The 10,391-nt window shown below is 43.8% G+C and overlaps 1 pseudogene; it reads left to right on the top strand.

Annotated features, from left to right (window-relative positions):
* Nucleotides 1–2,337: 2,337 nt before the first annotated feature.
* On the top strand, nucleotides 2,338–6,597 carry LOC133258879 (Krueppel-like factor 17; annotated as a pseudogene).
* The last annotated feature ends 3,794 nt before the right edge of the window (nucleotides 6,598–10,391 follow it).

The following is a 10,391-nucleotide window of genomic DNA, read 5'->3' as shown; positions in this document are numbered from 1 at the left end:
ATAAGAAGCACCATGTTCACTTATTCATTCCTTGTTCCAGACTTGAAGTCAGGAAATTCTCCCGACTCTTTTAGTAAGGAATGGAATTGAAGGCAAAGATCTGAGCATGAGGTGTTTGTGTTTGTATAAAACATTTCCTATTTCAATATAGCATTATTTTTGTTTCTGATTTTTATAATTTCACTTATGCTGAAAATCCGGATTTCTCACAGTATTGTGTTAAAACCTTTTTATTGTGATAAATAGCACTCAAACAGAAAAGTGAATGTAAGTACACAGTTTAATAGATTATTACAGAATAAAGACCTTTGAAACATTGTTAGGAAAAAAAAAAAAAAGGAAACATTGTTAGCACCAGGGATCCCCCTATAGTTTCTCTTATCATTGTCTCCTCGCCTCCCTCCCCTCTATTATTACTCATAGCCTATTGTCTGGACATAACTTCTTTGAATTCCTCTGTCTGCCTTGTGGTGTTCCTGTAATTGGTAAAAGCTGCAATTACTTTCTTAAGTTTTGTTTTCCTTTTTTTTTTTTTTTTTTTAATTTGTGTTTGAATGTTGTTAATCTTTCTTTGATATTCAACAGCACTTTTCTGGTGAATTTTCTTTCTCTTTTGAGAAGTTACAATCTTCCATTTCTGTTTGTGGATACTGTATTTTAATCATGTTTTGGTCTTCATATTTGAATGTGTTGGTCTTTTCTGGAGAGATATTGGGGTTGTGTTCCCAGTTTCTCAGCTCAAGAGCTCTCTCTATTGGAACTGTAATTGAAACTACCACCAATCTCTTCTATTTTCCCTTAATATAAATCAGTCAAGGAATACTGCTCTTGACTTCCAAGACAATCCCTGACACTTTTAAACAGTGCTCTTTAAAGTCTTCCCCTTTTCTTTACTTCCTCCAATGCTTGGTCTCAGACTTAACCACTACATTCCTACTCAGATGAGGGCCCTTTTTTTTTTTTCTTTCCCTAAATTATTACCTCTAAAATTTTACAATTTATTTTTGGTTGTGGTGGATCTTTGTTGCAGCACACAGTCTTTCTCTAGTTGTGGTGAGTGGGCTCTTCATTGCAATGACTTCTGCTGGAGCAGGGGCTTTAGGAGAGTGGGCTCAGTAGTTGTGGTGCACAGGCTTACTTGCTCTGTAGCATATGGGATCTTCCTGGACCAGGGATCCAACCTGTGTCTCCTGCATTGGCAGGTGGATTCTTAACCACTGGACCACCAGGGAAGTCCTGAGAGCTTCTTCTGTAGGAAAATATTTGTGAATGGTTTCTAAGTTTTGCCAAAGCCAAGACCTATTTGAACCCTCCATTCTTCTTACCTTTATGGTTTTCTGAACCTGTTCTGCTAGTTTGGGATGATCTTTCACCCTCACACTTAAACATAATATGGAATTTGAGAGTTTTCGCAGAGTCTTAGCTGAAAGTGCAGGTTGTGGAATATTTTATGGTCTCTGTACTTTTTATTGTCAGGCGAGTGTAATCTTCTCTGTTCTGTCTCGTCTCAACAAAAAATTGAAGCGACGAACATTAAAGCCCTTGGTGCGTCACAGCTCTTGGACAGACTGTGTTATAGCTCTCAGGTCTGGAACAGACTGTGTTATAGCTCTTAGACAGATCAGTGTTACAGCTCCATGTTACAGCTCAATTTTATTTAGAAAATATCAGGGAAATACATCTTTGAGGTGTGAGGGCATGCCAACCCAAAGACGTGAAGAGAAGAGAGAAACCTGGCCCTTTGGCCCCTCTTTTTATATGTTTTTTTTTTTTTTTTCTCCCCCCTGGGCCTGCCCTATGTAAATTGGGCTAGCTAGGAGTGCTGTTTGTTCTACCTGAGGTCCTCACTCTGGTCCTCAGACCTTCCTTTGAACTTCTTTTGTTCTATTTTCATGGGCTTTTCCTTTCCTTGTCTTTTAGCCACTGCCATTTTGGACTCCCATTTCCTATTCTAACTACCTAACATTATGAAATAAAGCTAAAAGCATGACAAACAGGTAGAGTGGCATGAGTCACTTCTAGGCTTCCACCATGCTTCTGTCAGCCAAACTGGAATTTTATTTATTTATTTGCCACACTGTGTGGTATGTGGGATCTTAGTTTCCTGAAGAGAGATCTAACCCAAGCTCCATGCAGTGGAAGCAAGGAGTCTTAACTACTGCACTACTGGGTAAGTCCCCCCCAGACTTGCATTTTAGAAAACCCAAACTGGAGAATGGCTTGAAGGTGGGATAATTCAGGCAAGAGATAATGAGGGCTTGGATTAAGGTGAGGTCTGGAAATGGGGACATGAAGAAGTGTGGTTTAAGCTATGGTGAATCCCCCTGACTTTCTTTCTCCAAGGATGCTGAGAAGTCAGTGTCCAACTTGACTATGTCTTCATCTGCTGGAAGCAGTGAAATGCACACCTCTTGGAACCATAGTCCATTAGGCATTCAACATGTCCCTCAGTGCACAGAGCTGGAGAGGATCCCCTTGGCTTCTGCTGAAGCACCCAGGCAGAACTCCAGTGAAATGGGGCCACAGTTCAGTATGGCACTGTCTGACCACCATGTGAGCTATTGCCCTCAACTGACTTTCACCCATTCCCAGATGATTTTCACTCAAGGAATGTCTCATTTGCAGCCAGGAATGATGATTTTAAAGGGACCCCAGACGATGCCCTTAGGAGAACCCAATATTCCAGGATGGCCTTGACCTTTGGTGGGAATCTAAGGATGCCACCAGCCTCACCTCCCAGTGGAATCACAATGATTTCCTACATCAGAATGCGAATATCTTATCCTGGCCTCCCAACAGTAGCTTCTAACAGAGACCCTTTACCACCTAAAACGTTATTAAATCTGTTAGGTAGTTAGAATAGGAAACAGGAATCCAAAATGGTGGTGGCTAAAAGACAAGGAAAGGAAAAGCCCATGAAAATAGAACAAAGGAAGGTCAAAGGAAGGTCCGAGGACTGGAGTGAAGACCTCAGGTAGAACAAACAGCACTGCCAATTTACATAGGGCAGGCTCAGGGGGAGGAGAAAATATAAAAAAGACGAGCCAAAGGGCCAGGGCTTTCTCTTCTCTTCGCGTCTTTGGGTCGGAATGCCCTCACGCCTCAAGGATGTATTTTCCTGCTATTTTCTAAATAAAACTGAGCTGTAACACGGAGCTGTAACACTGATCTGTCCAAGAGCTATAACACAGTCTGTTTGAGACCCGAGAGCTATAACATGGTCTGTCCAAGAGCTGTGACACACCGAAGGCTTTAATGTCTGTAGCTTCAAATTTTTGTTGAGACAAGACAGAACCGAGGAGATTACACTCGCCTGATAAATCCAACCGTGCCTTCCACTGAGGCCCAAGCAATGCTCCCTTCTATGGCTCAGATGTTGCCTCCTAGAGAGCCCCACAATATTGGGATGCCCCCAGGTGTATATCCCTTATTGCTGGCTTTGGAATTCCAGGGCTCTTTTGTGAACCAGCCAGTCTCCCAGGAAGACCCCTTCCTACCTAAGCAGCCCATACTTGTTCCACAAAGAGCAGAGCAGCAGTACGCTAGGATCCAGGAAAAGGCTCCCAGGAGGAGATCCCCAGTTTCAAGGCCTTACTGCTGTGACTATGAGAACTGTGAGAAAGCTTACCATAAGCACTCCCACCTCGTGAGTCACCAATGCAAACACAGGTAAATGAGGTATCAGACATGTGGGGTGGGTGGAGAAATCTCTGGGTATTAGACTTGTGGGGGATCCATGGTTTGTAATGGTTTGGATTTAGCCTGTCATCTTTAAAGGTTGGGATCAAGCTCTGCTGGCCCCACTGACCTGCTTTCCCACAGTCTGGTATGCCTGTACTGAGATGATGGAGACTGCTAGTTATGCCATCTCCTCACTGCTTTCCTACATAAAAATCAGAAGGAAAACCTTTGATCAACATTGACGGCTCTGCTTCATCAAGTCAGACCCCTTTCTTCCTACCTGCTAGACTGTTCCTCTAAATTCCTTCTCTTCCTTGTCATTCCCCAGGTGAACGGACCATTCATATAAATGCACATGGGAAGCCTGTACCTGGTCCTTCTTCTGTCCTGATGAACTTGGAAGACATACACACACGGATACACACCAAACATCGACCACATAAATATGACCAGTGTGGCTGATGGTTCATGAGATCTCACCCTCTTAGGCAACACCAAAGGACTCATATGGGGATGCCAAGATCTCCAGACTCACCAGCTGACAATGGATGTATGGCTGGTCCTCCTCCTACTCCTGGCCTTTATGTCAATCTGCTCTTCCCTTCATTTCGGCTTCTCCACCCAGATCCTGCCTGCCTCTGACCAGGTAATCTCTTTGGTGGCTGTAGGCTTTGATGAAGACACTAAGATTATGAGGCAATGGTGAAGCCCATATGAGCTCTGGACCCAGTCAGGGCTCCTCAGAAACTGTGTTGGATGTCTTCACATCTCTGAGGCCATCTACTTGTGCCAAGTTCATCCACATGGGAAGATGGAGCAAAGTAAAGAATGGGAGCTTAATTCAAAAGCTCTTTATTTTATGTCACTCCCAGCTTGAAACCCTTTAGCGACTCTCCTTTGCCTGCTACACAAAATCCAAGTTCCTTATCTTGGTCTTCGACAGTTTCCAGAACCAGACTATGTTCAAATTCTGAATTTACCACTTACTAGCCATGTGACTTTGGGAAAGGTTTTTGACCATTATGCCAGGTTTCCTCTTCTGATAAATGAGAAAAACAGTATCAGGCTGTTGTGAACACATCTTATGGCACTCACTAGCCACATATCCAGTTTGTCTCCTCCCATCATTTCCAAACTTGGATGAAAAGCTCCCCACAGGACATGGGATCTGACATCTCAAGTAGCCACTAGCAACCCAGGAGTGTGAAAGAGTTAATGCTCCAGGCATAGTGTTTGACTATTGGGAGTTGGGAGAAATCCAAGCAGATAAATTCCCTCTTTTCCCCTCCCTTTCCTGAACTGGTGCAAGATTTCTCCCAACAAAGAGACCATTTTTCCCAGTGGGGAGACCTCCCAGGCAGGCAGTGCACACAGCTTCTGTGCTTCTTCCAGGCTTGTCATGAAGCAGACCCAGTGTGTTGTCACCTTACATTGTGTCTCTTTTCTCATCCTCAGTGCCCTCAGTTTTTGTCACCCAAATAAAACACTGATACTTAGTCATGTTCCAGGTTCTGTTTTCTAGGTGACTTGTGGGTGGAGGACATTAGACAGGGACAGAGAAGGATGAAACCCACTGTAAGTTCCTCTCTGCACCCCACCAAGCCCAGGTACCTGGACTTCTAAAAATCAGCTATCACAGGGCCTGTTCTGCCCTGCCCCTCCCCTGGGGTTAAGGGCATAATGACTGCCCTGGCAACTCAACCACAGTTCGTTTGGAACCTTATTTCTGGACCTCAGCTGGCTGTTTTACTGACCAGCAAACTAATAGAAACTGGCCTAAGTCCTCAAGTAGCAGGGCTGGGATCCCAACCAGGAGCTGTCCACTTCAGAGGTGGATCTCTTACCTTAGAGGTGATATCTTCTACAGGTGTCTCCTGGGCCCAGCACTGCCAGGAGATTGCCACAGTGAAATGAGTCCAGTCTGGTTTCTGTGGCCCAGGGACCATCTTGGTTTAGGGACTGAGAGGTCCACCTTGGTGCAGTGGCGATGGAGAGGAGGAATACCTGAAGAAGGAAGGTCAAAGACTCTCTGGAGGAGGTGACCCTGGAGCTCAGTAAGTGAGGGTATGTAACATCTAGTAACCCCTTAGTGTTGAAATAAACCCATCAGATGAAAAAAGAGAAGTCCAAGCAGAGGGAAACTGGATCTGGTAATCTGCTCTGAGGAGAGTCAATCTCCAATCTTCTTTTCATTCAGCACATGTTCTTGAGCTCAGTTCAGTTCAGTTCAGTCACTCAGTTGTGTCCGACTCTTTGCGACTCCATGAATCACAGCACGCCAGGCCTCCCTGTCCATCACCAACTCCCAGAGTTCACTCAGACTCACGTCCATTGAGGCAGTAATGCCATCCAGCCATCTCATCCTCTGTCATCCCCTTCTCCTCCTGCCCCCAATCCCTTCCAGCATCAGAGTCTTTTCCAATGAGTCAACTCTTCACGTGAGGTGGCCAAAGTACTGGAGTTTCAGCTTTAGCATCAGTCCTTCCAAAGAAATCCCAGGGCTGATCTCCTTTAGGATGGACTGGTTGGATCTCCTTGCAGTCCAAGGGACTCTCAAGAGTCTTCTCCAACACCACAGTTCAAAAGCATCAATTCTTCGGTGCTCAGCCTTCTTCACAGTCCAACTCTCACATCCATACATGACCACAGGAAAAACCATAGCCTTGACTAGATGAACCTTTGTTGGCAAAGTAATGTCTCTGCTTTTGAATATGCTCTCTAGGTTGGTCATAACTTTCCTTCCAAGGAGTAAGCCTCTTTTAATATCATGGCTGCAGTCACCATCTGCAGTGATTTTGGAGCCCAGAAAAATAAAGTCTGACACTGTTTCCACTGTTTCCCCATCTATTTCCCACGAAGTGATGGGACCGGATGCCATGATCTTCATTTTCTGAATGTTGAGCTTTAAGCCAACTTTTTCACTCTCTTCTTTCACTTTCATCAAGAGGCTTTGAGTTCATCTTCACTTTCTGCCATAAGGGTGGTGTCATCTGCATATCTGAGGTGATTGATATTTCTCCCGGCAATCTTGATTCCAGCTTGTGTTTCTTCCAGTCCAGCGTTTCTCATGATGTACTCTGCATATAAGTTAAATAAGCAGGGTGACCATATACAGCCTTGATGTACTCCTTTTCCTATTTGGAACCAGTCTGTTGTTCCATGTCGAGTTCTAACTGTTGCTTCCTGACCTGCATACAAATTAACCCACAATACAGCACCACAGCTGTAAGGACAACTCATAGTGAGGGGCACAGAGAAAATGAAAGGATGAGTCAGGGAAGAAAGACTTCTCAAAGAAGTGCCTAAATCAGACCTAAACAGTTTATGGTGGCTAGTTGGGCCTCCCATTTCCTGGATGTCTACCTTTGGTCATGCCCTGTGCTGGACAGTAAGGACTCAGAGAATGACAGTGCCTTGCTGGAGGGCAGAAAGATCATGGGCAAAAGTTCTGAAAGTGCTCCATGCTACCAAGGAGAAGAGTCAAACCTCTGTGGACTCAGACTTCTTCTGGGTATCTGGGGGCATTTTCATAGCCTTGGTTGTGCCAGCCTCTCCCCCTTCCACCCTGACCCTGTCCTACAGGACACCTTGGTCTGTTTCCTAAGTGACCCCCTCATACCTGAGCCTGACATCCTGGTGGCTTCCACCCTAAATGTGAGCCAAGGTAGTGAATCTGATTTTTAAAAATGGGGGCAGAGGGGAATCTTTTGTGACTAATTTCTGGCCCCAGGGACAGGAGTCTTAGGTATCCGAAGTCCCTTTGCTTTCCACCTGAGTACTGGGTCCCTTCCATGGAGTGGGGTGTCCCAGACTCAGTGGGCCAGGGTTGGTCTCTGTTGGCAGCCCTGCCGGTAGGGTCAGCAGGACAAGTTGTTTGTTGGGATACAAGAAAGATCTGTTGGTGACCCATCACTTTTACTGAGGAATGGAAGCAGGTAGGAATCAGTGGGTGAGACTGTGCCATGTATGCTGCAATGGTGGGAAAGACAGGCCTCCACCCCTTGGAGGTCACAACCTCATAGAGGAGGGATGTAGGAAATGTACAGCATGCTGTGAGGACAAGTATCTGAAGGTGACTATACTAGGCCATAGGAGTTAGGAAGACATTCCATAGGAAGTGTAGTTTGATCTCAGAGTTAAGAATTAAGGAGGAGTTAGGAAGATAAAGGAGGTAAGAGGATGATTGGAGAAGAAATAAATCTATTCTTTATATTCAGTGATTATGGCAGGTGTGGCTAAGCATCTCCCAATGTTACCTTGGTTTTGACACAAGGCAGGATAATGGATGGATAAGACACTGGGCTCTCAAGTAAGTCTATGTTTTAATCCTGCCTTTGCCACACCCTGTGTGTGTGTGTGTGTGTGTGTGTGTGTGTGTGTGTGTGCGCGCGTGCGCGCACGCATGCGTGTTTGTGTGTGTGTTGTGTATTAGTCACTCAGACGTGTCCATCTCTTTGTGACCCCATAGACTGTAGCCTGCCAGGTTTCTCTGTCCATGGAATTCTCCAGGCAAGAATACAGGAGTGAGTTGCAGTTCCTTTCTCTAGGGGATCTTCCCAACTCAGGGATCAAACATGGGTCTCCCACATTGCAGGCAGATTCTTTACCATCTGAGCCACCAGGGAAGCCCTTGGGCAAATTAGTTATCTCTGCTTCAAATAGCAGTGAGGCCAGATTAATAGTTTCAAGCTCAAGAGAGACAGAGCTAATCACATTAAAAAATGGTTTGACTTACACCCAGGTTTCTGGCTTGTGTTGCAAGTAACACAGAAAGGGAACTGGATGAAGATCATTTATTTATTTTTATTGTGATATTTAATATGTGCAAAAAATCTTATATGTATATATATATATTTAAAGAATAATTTTTAAAAACTTATTTGCTTTTATGACACTTGAGAAAAAGAACATACTAATACATTTGAAGACTTTTGAGTTCCCCTCTGTATACACTCTTCATCCTATCCTGAATTTTGGTTGATCTTGTCTTTGCTTTTCTTTGTTGTTCTTACTATATATGTATTCTTAAACAATATAATGATTGGTTTTATGTAGTTTTGAATATTGTGTTTATTCTATTTGAGGTTCATTAAGTTTCTCTAAAGTTTTATTGTCTTAATAAAGTTTGGAAAAAAAATTGGCCATCATTTTGTCAATATTTTGTCGTCACTCCTCTCCTTCTGACATACAGACACATAGTCTGACATACATTCCGACTAAAGTCAGACATTTTAGTCATGTCCGACTCTTTGTGACCCTCCAGACTATAGCCCACCAGACTCCTCTGTCCATGGGATTCTCCAGGCAAGAATACTGGAGTGGGTTGCCTTGCCCTTTTCCAGGTGATCTTCCTAACCCAAGGATCGAACCAGCGTCTCTAGTGTCACCTGTATTGACAAGTGGGTTCTTTATCACTAGTGCCACCTGAGAAGCATTGTCCCAAAGATCAGTAATATTCAAATTTTTTTCCATCTTTGAATGGCTGACAATTTTTTTCTGGATGTCAGAAAATTTTAAATTTACATTGTTGATTGTTGGATTGTTTTATTCCTTTAAGTGTGGTGTTAGCTTTTATTTCTGGCATGAATTTTGCTTGAAATTAGTTGAATCTCTTTGAGGCTTACTATTTTTCTCCCTCTGTTGTTGTTCAGTCACTCAGTTGTGTCTGACTCTTGATGACCCTATGGGCTGCAGCACACCAGGCATACCTGCCCTTCACTGTCTCCTGGAGTTGGCTCAAACTCATGTTCACTGGGTCGGTGATGCCATCCAACCATCTCATCTTTCATCACCCTCTTCTCCTACTGTCAATCTTTCCCAGCTTCAGGGTCTTTTCCAGTGAGTCAATTCTTTGTATCAGGTGGCCAAAGTATTGGAGCTTAAGCTTCAGCATCAGTCTTTGCATTTCCCCTCATTTTTAGAGTTTGAGTTGTCTTTTGATTATATCAACTATTTATATACTTATGGCCATGTAAAATGTTTTTATTTTCATGCAATTTTCGTCACCTACTTTTATCGAATCTGGATTTGAATCATAGTTAGAACCCTTTGTCTAAATTCTGGTTAGAGAGGAATTCACCTATTTTCCCCCCTAGTAATTGTATCTTGAATATTTTACTTTTAGATTCTCAATCCATTTGAGATTAGTTTTACTCATGGAATCAGCTATAGATCTAATATCAACTTTTGCTGGTAGGGTAAGCAGCTATCCCAGAACAATTTCTTTTCTTATTTACTTATTCATTTTTGCCATTCTGCACAGCATGTGGGATCTTAGTTCCCCAACCAGGAATTGAACCCATGCCCCCTACTTGGAAATCCAGAGTCTTAACCAATGGACCGCCAGGGAATTCCCTCTTAAAAAAAAAAAAAATTCTGATTGATTGATTTTTGGCTACTCTGGGTCTTTGTTGCTTCACAGGCTTTCTCTAGTTCCGTCAAGCAGGGGCTACCTTCTAGTTGAAATGTGGGCTTCTCCCTGCAGTAACTTCTCTTGTTGCAGAGCACAGGCTCTAGAGCACAGGCTCAGAACTTGTGGCACACAAGATTAGTTATCCCACAGCATGTGGAATCTTCTCAGATCCAGGATTGCACATGTGTCCCCTACACTGGCAGGCAGATTCTCAACCACTGGGTCACCAGAGCACCTTCAGTCCCTCTGCTAACTCTTAGGGTTGTCTCCTCTGACTCCCCAAACACCACAGCCCTCC

Source organism: Bos javanicus, chromosome 13 (genome assembly GCF_032452875.1).
Source record: "Bos javanicus breed banteng chromosome 13, ARS-OSU_banteng_1.0, whole genome shotgun sequence".
NCBI classification, from domain to species: domain Eukaryota; kingdom Metazoa; phylum Chordata; class Mammalia; order Artiodactyla; family Bovidae; genus Bos; species Bos javanicus.
This window is presented reverse-complemented; position numbering and strand designations above follow the sequence as displayed.